This window comes from Bos taurus, chromosome 1 (genome assembly GCF_002263795.3).
Source record: "Bos taurus isolate L1 Dominette 01449 registration number 42190680 breed Hereford chromosome 1, ARS-UCD2.0, whole genome shotgun sequence".
NCBI lineage: Eukaryota > Metazoa > Chordata > Mammalia > Artiodactyla > Bovidae > Bos > Bos taurus.
Genome location: NC_037328.1, coordinates 80246085 through 80257050, shown reverse-complemented (window position 1 = coordinate 80257050; position 10966 = coordinate 80246085).

Genomic DNA, 10966 nt, shown 5'->3' with positions numbered 1-10966 from the left:
GAAGAGTATGGAACCCCTCTGCACCGAGTTGTGGTCTGGAGGCGACTTCTCTTGCAGACTAAGGGACTCAGATAGTCAAAATCCCAAATGTTGACTCTGTAAATGCCAAAGGTCAAGTGTCAGGACAACAACCATCCGGGGCTGCTGATGGATTCAGTGAGATGATAAGTGTCCAGCCCCTGAGTGTGCCCTGGGCTCAGAACTATGGCACAGTTACTTTCCTTTTTCACTAAGATCATTTGCTTCTGGGGTTAGTGGGCTCTGCTGTGGCTGAGAGAGTGTAAGTCAAACAAGATGAACATCTGAGTACAGGAATTAGGAGCATGGTCAGACAATTTTGGATTTACATCTTGGCGCTGCCACTCGCTACCAGAAGCCCTCTAACTTCTTTAAGATTCAGCTTCCTTATCTGTGAAATGCAAATGACAGCAGTGCCAGCCCCAGAGTACAGTGAAAGGAGGGAGATCTGGGGGTGGGATTAAGCAGTGAGTGCTGATATCTGATCTCTAAAGTAAAAGATCCAAACCTTCCATCTGCCAACACAGGCGCAGATAATCAAGTGATCTGTGTGTACGTGAGGTGGGCAGGGAGGCAGATGTGAAAACCCCCAGAAAATCAGCTCTTGCCATCTAGAAGGGACTGACCATGGGCCAACAGCAGAGTAGAGTGTGAGCCTTCCTCTGGGACCACTCTTTGTCCAGGAGATGACTTTTCACACCACTGCTGCCTGTGTCATCTGGCGATCACGCTCAAGGTCACAGATGGGAGGAGAGAAAGTTGAAAGGTCCACTTTGATGTAAGGGTTAGTAACAGATAAGAGTTGTTCACATCTTCACTTTGGTCAGGGAGCCCAGAGTTAATGACATTTGACCTGAAAGTCTTGGAGATTTGGATCGAAGCTGAGGCCCTGTCACCCCACCTCCTCAGTAACTCAGGCCCATTACAGGCAGTGAGTTCCCTGGACTATGGAAAAGCCTGTGTAAGTAGGGATCTAAAATGTCTGAGCTCCTGTGTTGATCCATCAACCATGTCCACCTTCACTGAACTGGCATTACCCCTGCCCCATCCCAAAAGCCTGGAGCTTGTCCTGTTCCACCCAAGGACCCACCCCTGTGAATGTCACATTCTTCAAGGCCTAAGTCAATGTTTATTGGTTCAGGCCAGTTAAATCAGAATCTATCTAGGAGAATTTTAAGCATCTAGCTGTATTTTTACTGAAGTATAGTTAATTTACAATATTGTGTTACTTTAAGGTGTATAGTAAAGCAATTCGGTTAGACATATATATCTATATATGTATATACATTTTTTCCATTATAGGTTATTATAAGATATTGAATATAGTTTCCTATGTTATGTAGTAAGTTCTTATGGCTTATCTGTTTTATAAACAGTAGTGTACATCGGTTAATCACATCCTCCCAATTTATCTCTCTCCACATCTTCCCCTTTGGTAATACCATTAGTTTGTTTTCTATGTCTGTGAGCCTGTTTTGTAAATAAGTTCATTTGTACTATTTTTTAGGTTCCACATATAAGTGGTATTATATATTTGTCTTTCTCTGACTTTCTTCACTTAACATGACAATCTCTAGGTCCATGCGATGCATGTTGCTACAAATGGTAATATTTTATTCTTTTTTATGGCTGACTAATCTTCCTTTGTGTGTGTGTACACACATACACACCATATCTTTATCGATTCATCTGTTGATGGATACTTAGGTTATTTCCATGTCTTGGCTATTGTAAATAGTGCCACTCTGAACATTAGAGTACATGTATCTTTTTGAATTATAGTTTTCTTTGGATATATGCCCAAGAATGGGATTGTTGGTTCATATGATAACTATTTTTATTGTAGTTTTTACCATTTTCAATAGTGGCTGCATCAAGTTACATTCCTACCAACAGTGTTACCTTCTTTCCACAACCTTTTCAACATTTATTATATGTAGGCTTCATGGTGATGGCCATTCTGACTGGTATGAGGTAACATCTCATTTTAGTTTTAAGTTGCATTTCTCTAATAATTAGCTATGTTGAACAGTTTTTCATGTGCCTTTTGGCGATCTGTATGTCTTCTTTGGAGAAATTCTTATCTTCTGCCCATTTTTTTTTTTTTTTGGATTGGATCATTTGTTACTGAGTTGTATGAGTTATTTGTATATTTTTGAAATTAAACCTTTGTTGGTTGCATTGTTTGCAAATATTCTCTCCTATAAGTTGTCTTTTTTTCTTTTTTCTTTTTTTTTATGGTTTCCTTTCTATTTAGTCCTCCTTTGCTCTGTAGTATGTGAGAATTCTGGGCAGCTAATTACCCTGCCCATGTTTCACAGCACTGGTGTTCTGTCCCCAGGGTGCAAATCTTATCAGTTTGATTAGGTCCCATTTGTTTATTTTTGCTTTTATTTATATTTGTCTTAGGATACTGACCTGGGAAAACATTGCTATGATTTATGTCAGAGACTATTTTGCCTATGTTCTCTTCTAAAAGTTTTATGGTATCATGTCTTATATTTAGGTCTTTAAGCCATTTTAAGTATGGCATAGAGGTGTGTTCTAACTTCATTGATTTACATGAGGCCATCCAACTTTCCCAATATTACTTTCTGAAGAGATTGTCTTTTCCCCATTATATATTTTTGTCTTCTTTGTTGAAGATTACTTGACCGTAGGTGTGTGAGTTTTTTTCTGTACTCTCTATTCTGTTCCGTTGATCCATATGTCTGTTTTTGTGCCAGTACCATACTATTTTGATTACTATAGCTTTGTAGTATTGTCTGAAGTCTGGAAAGGTTATGCCTCCACTTCAGTTCTTTTTCCTCAGTATTGCTTTGGCAATTCTGGATCTTTGGTGTTCCCATATAAATTTTATTTGTTCTAGTAGTTCTGTGAAAAATGTCATGGGTAAGGCATCTGTACTTTTAAAATGCTTCCTAAGTGCTGTTAACGCTCAGGCAAGAGCAGCAGTCTTCTAAGGAGTTCCCTTCACCCACTTTGAACTTCATGGCTATGGGATTTAGAAGTGGGGAGCACTTCTGAGGACAGACTTGATCAAACTCTTTCTCTTCTATATTCTCTTTGCTTTTCTCTTTGCATGGTGCCCCATTTGGCCTTGAGATCAATTTGCTAAGATGAGAGGGGTAAACAGCCATCACCTTGGTGATGTTAAAGAGAGGCCGATCACTTCACTGATTCTGGTATTTAGGAAGTGCTAAAGAACTCTAGGCCTGAATTCCTCCTGTCCAACAGGTAAAACTACATGGGGGGAAATTGGAAATGGCCCCTGACACAATCCCCAGCGGTGGGGTTTCTGGAGGAAATTATGTTTAAGACAACTATCAGACATCATTGTTCTCACTAAAGATAAACTTAAACTGGGGTTTGAAGAGTGAGATGTAGGTCATCACACCTTGTTACCAAGATTTAAGATGATATTCTTAAACTTTGTAATGTAGGTCATCACACCTTGTTTCCAAGATTTAAGACAAAATTCTTAAGCTTTGTTTTTTCAGTAGCACTCTTTCCCTCCTGTGTTGTTGCCATTTAGTCCTCCTTTGCTCTTTAGTATGTGAGAATTCTTGGCAGCTAATTACCCTGCCCATCTTTCACAGCACTGGTGTTCTGTCCCCAGGGTGCATCTTTCTGATATAACTGCTGCTCAACTGCTGAGAGCTGAGGTGATGAGGAGGGAGGCTTGTGTCTGTTTGATCTGTGAGTAAGTGAAGTCACTCAGTTGTGTCCAACTCTTTGTGACCCCATGGACTGTACCCTGCCAGGCTCCTCCGTCCGTGGGATTTTCCAGGCAAGAATACTGGAGTGGGTTGCCATTTTCTTCTCCAGGGGATCTTCCCCACCCAGGGATTGAACCCTGGTCTCCCGCATTGCAGGCAGACTCTTTACCGTCTGAGCCACCAGGGAAGAACAAAGTGAAAGTCGCTCAGTTGTGTCCGACTCTTTGCGACCCCAGGGACTATACAGTCCATGGAATTCTCCAGGCCAGAGTTCTGGGGTGGGGTAGCCTTTCCCTTCTCCAGCAGATCTTCCTAACCCAGGAATCAAACTGCGGTCTCCTGTATTACAGGCGGATTCTTTACCAACTGAGCTATCAGGGAAGCCCTGTTTGATCTGGCAGTCACTAAAATTCTGGTTTTACATTGCTATTTTCCTTATTTTTAAGCACTTAGGAGCCAGATTCTTCCAGATAAACTTAGAGTGCCTAAATTTTGCCCAGTTGGGTACAGATGGGGGTAGTTTTTTAAAAAGCACTCTTCCATAAATAGTCAACAGGCAGAACCTGTTTTTTTAGGAGGCCAGCTGAGATCAGAAAGTTATGATTTTATTGGGGTCAGTTTCAGGTCATGGACAAACCAGAATTCCTTGCCCAGGGTTTCCTGAGACCCATCAGACACTTCAGGGTTTCAAAAAGTCAAATGGGAGAAGCACATTTGTCCCAAAAAACCTGCTCAGACCAAGGAAATCATCAAGTTTCTTTGTTTCAAGCTCAGCTTGTGTCATCTGATTGTGATAACAATGACAGTCTTATGCTGGTCAGAACCTCTTTTTTTAAAAAAATATTTATTTTTAATTGAAGGATAATTGGTTTACAATATTGCTTTGGCTTTTCCCATACATCAATATGAATTAGCCATAGGTATATTCCTCTCCCTCTCCCTCCCACCTTGTCGCACCCCTCTAGGTTGGAACATCCTTGTCCATTTGATGAATGTTTCGTGAAAGTGAAAGTCGCTCAGTTGTGTCTGACTCTTTACAACCCCATGAACTATACAGTCCATGGAATTCTCCAGGCCAGAATACTGGAGTGGGTAGCCTTTCCCTTCTCCAGGGATTCTTTCCAACTCAGGGATTGAACCCAGGTCTTCTGCATTACAGGCAGATTCTTTACCAACTGAGCCATAAGGGAAGCCCTGTCCATTTGATAACAAACAAGAACACAAATTATTAGCTAAATTTGGCTGTCAACAGTTTTCAAAATTTGGGGGTCATGGCAGGGGTAAACAAATAAAAAGGCACTGGATGTAAAAGAATTTAGAAACTGGTGGCTTTGGCTAAACTAAGGAGAACTGTTATTTTACTGTGCTAATGAAATGCTGGGATGAAGAGAGAATTGTGTGGACAATGAAAAATCTATAGGTAAGAATTCTAATGAATTCTCAGAATTCTACTTAGACCAGTAGAAATAAATATACGAAGTCTGGTGTGTTACAGTCTATGGGGTCACAAAGAGTCGGACACTACTACACAACTAAGCAGGCACACATGCACACACACTCTACTCAGTAGCTCATTTAGTTACAGTAAACAAATAGAACAAATAGATTCAATTCTTACTCACCTTGCCCAGAAGTGACACGTGTTATTTTTGGTCACATTTTATTGCTGATAACTAGTCAAACAGTCTCAGTTCCACCTAGATGCAGGATGTGTATGTATGTGCACGCATACACACTTCCTGAAAAATATCAATCCCTGGTTGGGCCACCACTTTAAGCAGCAACTCTATATGGCAGAAAAAGCACGTCTTTGGTAGGGTGGCAGCTATCACTGACATGAAGAAACAAGAAAATGAGTCATTGCAGAGTTGAGTTGTAACTCAAGTGACTCAAGAGTTTGAGGAGCCTTCCCTGGTGGTTCAGTGGTTAAGACTTCATGCTTCCAATGCAGAGGCTGTGGGTTCCATCCCTGGTCTGGGAAGTTAGATCCCACGTGCTGTGTGGCACAACCAAAAAGTGAAAAAAAAAAAAAAAGGAGTTCCTGATCTGAAAGAAATGGAAGCCCATTACAGGGAGGTTTCTGGAGTCCAGGACATAGAGACTACTTCTTGAAGGTGGTTAGCTGAAGGCAATATGATATCAAGGAGTCTAGTCTGGGGACAGAAAGTTTGGGTCCTGAAGTACAGACGAGGGTGAAGTTTGCACACTGAGAAATTAAAGAGGTAGAGATCAGCACAGAGCATAAAGAAGTGTCAACAGAAGTTTCCAAAATGGTCACTGGCAACTCTAGTTGACCTGGTAAAGCAGAGGCGCGACAGTAAACAAACAGACTGAGGCATATTGGATGGCAGAACCAGGCTTACAAGTTAGAACAGTCTGGCTCACACCCCATTTACAATATCTTAAGCTTGACCATTTACAATATCTTAAGCAAATGGCTTAAACTCTTTGAGCCTCAGTTTCTTCACTCATAAAAGAGAATTGTTAATACCCGCCCCACTGGATGGTTACAAGAATTAAATTTGGTAACGCAAAATGCAAGCGCCTGGGAAGAACTCTAGTTAACAGGATCCTGGGTTTTCCTCCCTTGGCTTGTTGCAGTAGCCTCTTAAAAGGTCTTTCTTTTTTTTAACTTTTCCCAACCTGCCACCCACACAGTTGATTCTCAATGTAGCAGCCAGAATGATCCCTTTCAAACCTAAGTCAACCAAGACTTACGTAGAGTGAGTTCGAGTTCTTAGCTAGAGTTCTTATACCAGTGGAAACCCCTCTGTGATCTGTAGCCACCACTTCCCTGCCCCGTCCTGCGCTGTTCTCCTCCTCACCCTCTCTCCCCAGGCCCCCATGCTGGTCTTCAAGCAGGTCAAGCGTGTCTCTGCTTAATGATTTGTTGCTCCTTCATCTGGAAACCTTTTCTCTCAAAAGTCTGCCTGAGCCCTCCTTCACTCCCTCCAATATTTGCTCAAATGCTTTTCAGTGAGGCTATCTCTGAATATCTAATTTACAAGGGATCCTCTGCCCCCTAGCCCCTACTATCCCTCTCCATCTTCCCTGCTTTAATTTTCTATCTACTTACAAAGCACACTGTATGTTCTTATTTTGTCTTACTCTCTACGTACCCTCTCACTGTGAGGCATATTCTGGGGCTTGAGATTTCTGGCTGGTTTCTGCACTGTCATATCTCCACTTTGGCTCACAGTAGAAAATGAGTACTTGCTGAATGAATGAACCTATTATGAGTATTGGAGTATGTTGTTCTTTAAGCTCTGGGACCACTGCAACGTGGAGACCTCCCTGTTCATTTCCCCACCCCAAACTCCCTTAGATTATCAGGATTTAGCCCCCCTTAGAATATCAAAACAGTGGGAGGATCATTGGACTTGAAACCACTGCATCTTAAGAAGCCTTGGGATCTAACTCTAAGTTTACAGGAAACACAGAGCAAAGGGGAGTAAGTTGATACCACAAGGAAGTCTCAACCAGATTCAGTATGTGGCATATTCCACAGGACAAATGACAGTTTTTTCAACAAATGTATATCATGAAAAAAAAAAAATAAAGCAGTAGGGAACTGTTATAGATTAGAAGAGAGTTCATCCAAACAAAATGTGCCCACCTTGATGGGATCCTCATTCAAGGAATTTAGTGTAAAAGACATTTTTGGGAGAATTGGCAAAAATTTGAAAGTGAAATGGCTATTGGATGATAATGACATCATGGTCATGTATGTACATACACAGAAGCTAACACGTAGGTGGGTAATATTATACAGAATTCAGCTCCACAGAAAATGATGTTGAGGGCCTATGTTCTCAGTTCTCCTGACGAGGGTAATAGCAAATACTATTCTAGATACCAAAGTGTACTGTGCTAAGTTGCTTCAGTCATGTCCAGCTCTTTGAGGCCCTATGGACTATAACCCACCAGGCTTCTCTGTCCTAGGGATTTTCCAGGCAAAAATACTGGAGTGGGTTGCCATTTCTTTCTCCAGAGATGCCAAGGAGGTAAGTTAATTCATTACATAAATGGATATCTTAGGCTATTAAGACTTAGTTTTCTCATGGCACCCCAGTTAAGAAGACCTGGTATGGGGAACTGACACGAAGCCTGGCATTTGCTTTAAATTACTGGAGTGTGAGATGGATAAAACAAGGTTGGCAAAATACTAATAATCTTTGGATCTGGGTTATGAAAACATGGAGGTTCTTTATGGTGTTTTCTGTCCATTTTTGTATGTGTAAAAGTTCCGTAATAGTCACTACAAACTTGGTTTTTCAAGATGAGGAGGAGGTGAAACAGTTCTTTCTCAGGAGGAAAGAGGCCTATTTTTTATTTTTTTTCCTCTCTGTGTCTCTGTGGGGTGTGAGTTGGGGTGTGAAGGAAGAGAGGCGGGTCTCTTGCTTGGGAGGAGCGTTGTGTCTGTTCAGCCCTCCTTGCAGGCTCTTTTGTTCCTTCCTCCTCGGCTCACCCCTGACTGATGGAGGGGAGCAGACTTGTCTTAGCTGGTAAGAGTGGGCAGATGGCTTTTGGGGCTGGGGCTTCTACTGCTGGTACTGGGAGGTGGGCGTCATACAGAAGGAGAGCTGATGGGCTGTGAAGTGCTTACTTTCCACCAGGCACCTATTGAATTGGAAGGCAAAAATTTCTACAAATATGTGTCCACTAAAGACACAAGACTGAAGACAAATCACAAGCAAATGGCCTGTGATTTTTTTCCCCTTTGTCCTCTCTCTCAGTCCTGAGTTCAGAGCTCCCCTCACCTGTTCTGAGAGGCTGGCTCTGGCCTGGCACCATGGAGTAGCTACCCTCTCTGTGGTGGGGACTCAACACCCCTCATAGATAAAGTTCTGATCTCCATGTTTTAGGAAACCTCAGGGAAATGCACTCAGCCATTTCACAGCTTCTCCATTAGTGCCTGCCTGGCTGGGAAAAGATCTAATCTCCGGTAAGAGATCATTTTGTTTGTTTGTTTGTTTGTAGTCTGGGTCTGGAACAGGCAGGAACAAAGGCCCATTTGTCTCTAGGGCTCTGATCTGGCAAGATTCCCCCCTCCCCACCAGGCAAACACTTGTCAGTACAGCCACTTAGTTACTTGGTGAGTCTCTCATGGTTTCCTCTCACTCCCCCCTCAGAGTCACCAGCTACAGGTTGGTTTCCATTGCTTATCACGTTTGTGATTTTTTTCTGTCCTTTTGAGTAAAACTGGACTTGTCAGAAGTGTTTTGACACAACGACTAAGGTTCTGACCTCTGCTGGCTCCCATACAGTGGAGCTCAGTGGTTGGGACCTGAACGCTGTGTCTGACAGCAGCCTGGACCAGCTCTGCTGGGGACCCTGGGAGGTGAACCAGCTGCACACACCTCGAGCACTATTGGTGCTGCTGGGGTTAAATGACCTTCACTCAATTGCAGGAATTTTACCTTTTGTATTGATGAAGTATTTAGCATATGGTAAAAGTACAGTAATTGTTAGCCAGAACAGAGTGATGAAGTCTATCGGTAGAATGTCCGCACAGCCCTGGGGAGGCAAATTTTAAAGTATTATTATCCATACTTCACAGATGAAGACACAAGGCTTACAGATGATGGCAAAACTTGTCTAACATCCGGCAGCATCTGACAGATAGAAAAGCCAGGATTTGAATCTGGGATTTTGAGATGCCAGAGCCTGAGCTCTTTCTCCAAAGTTGGGGCTTCTCAAACTAGTGGTGGTGAAGGACAGGATTTCTGCCCTAACCTCTCCCACATCCATAGTTTTTAAAATACAATAAAATGGAGTTACTAGAATAATGAAAAGACATTTACAATAACAAGCTGTATTTTTAAAGTTACTATTAGACTCAACAGGCGTAAAATTATTCTTTCAATTACACTCAATTTCTATGCTTTTCCCGTCCTGGATCTTGATAAAGCTTTCTCAGATTAGCACTTCTGTTGGCATCAGAATCACTTGGGGTGCTTGCTAAATGCAGTTTTCCTAGCTCCATCTCTACTTGGATCAGAATGACTGAGGGTAGAATTCAGGAATCTACATTTTAACAACTCATTTCAATAATGTGCTCTAAATCTGATCATCATTGTTCTCTGCAGTGCTGCCTCCTCTCTGCAGATTATAGAGAGTACACTAACAAGTGAAGTGAATATTATGTTTTTTTAGTCTCCCAACCTGAGCCCTACTCTTCTTTTTAGTTTGTTTTTAAGTATTAGAGACTCCTTTCTGCAGAAGCTCACCAATAGAACCTGTTTCTGAACTCATTTAGTGCATGTCAGTGTCAACAAAAAAGTATAGTCACAGCCTGAAAGTAGAGAGTTATTTTATTTAGTGGGAATGTTTAAGACTCTGAGCCTGGGAGACAGCATCTCAGTAGCTTTGAGAAAACTGCTCCAAGGAGGCAGGGGTGACATCAGGCTATATAAGTTTGCAACAAAGGGAGCAGGCAGTCTGAACATCAAAGATGAGGAATCAAGTTAAGGAATTTAGCCTTCTCCCTACAGGGAGATGTAAGCCTCTGGGCTCACTGAGTTCATTCCTTTCGTGTACACCTCAGCTATCTGGGGCCAATCCTGTCTCCTTGCTCACCTTGCTGCTTGAACTCCCCCAGCTGCTCAGCAGTCACTATGAGGGGTGGCAGCATCCCCTGGATGGTGGTTTGGGGACCCCTCATTCACATTTGGAGGCCAGAAATCGCTGATGGCTGTGACATTTCTTGTTGATTAATATGGCAGGAAATATAATCATTTCACATCAGCAAAGGTGTTTTGGGTGCAAACTACAGACTGAGTAGACGGGGACCAGGTCACAAGGTGCCCACATCCAGGAGAGAGGGAGTATCACTAGAACAAAGTCCAGAAGTTGGGGCACTTCTGTGTGTAGAGGTGGGGGAGAGGAGCGGAAACCAGTGTCAGAGACAACTGAGGAGTGAACAGTAAGGGGAGAAAAAAAATGTGGGTTTTGGGAGCCAGAAAGGGGATGTGACCAACTGTGTGAAGTACGGCTGATGGGCTGAATAAGACAAAGACAGCCCTGAGCATCTGATTGGTAGCATGGAGTCATGGAGGTGTTTGGGATGTGGCAAGAGCAGTCTTACAGAGATGAGGGAGGCTTCATGGAGGGGCTTCAGGTGAGAAGGGGAAGAGGGAAATTGGAAACAATGACTCCAGAGAGTTCTTTCAAGCAGTTTTACTGTAAAGGGAAGGAAAGGTCTAGAGCTTTCATTGGGGGGACAGGGA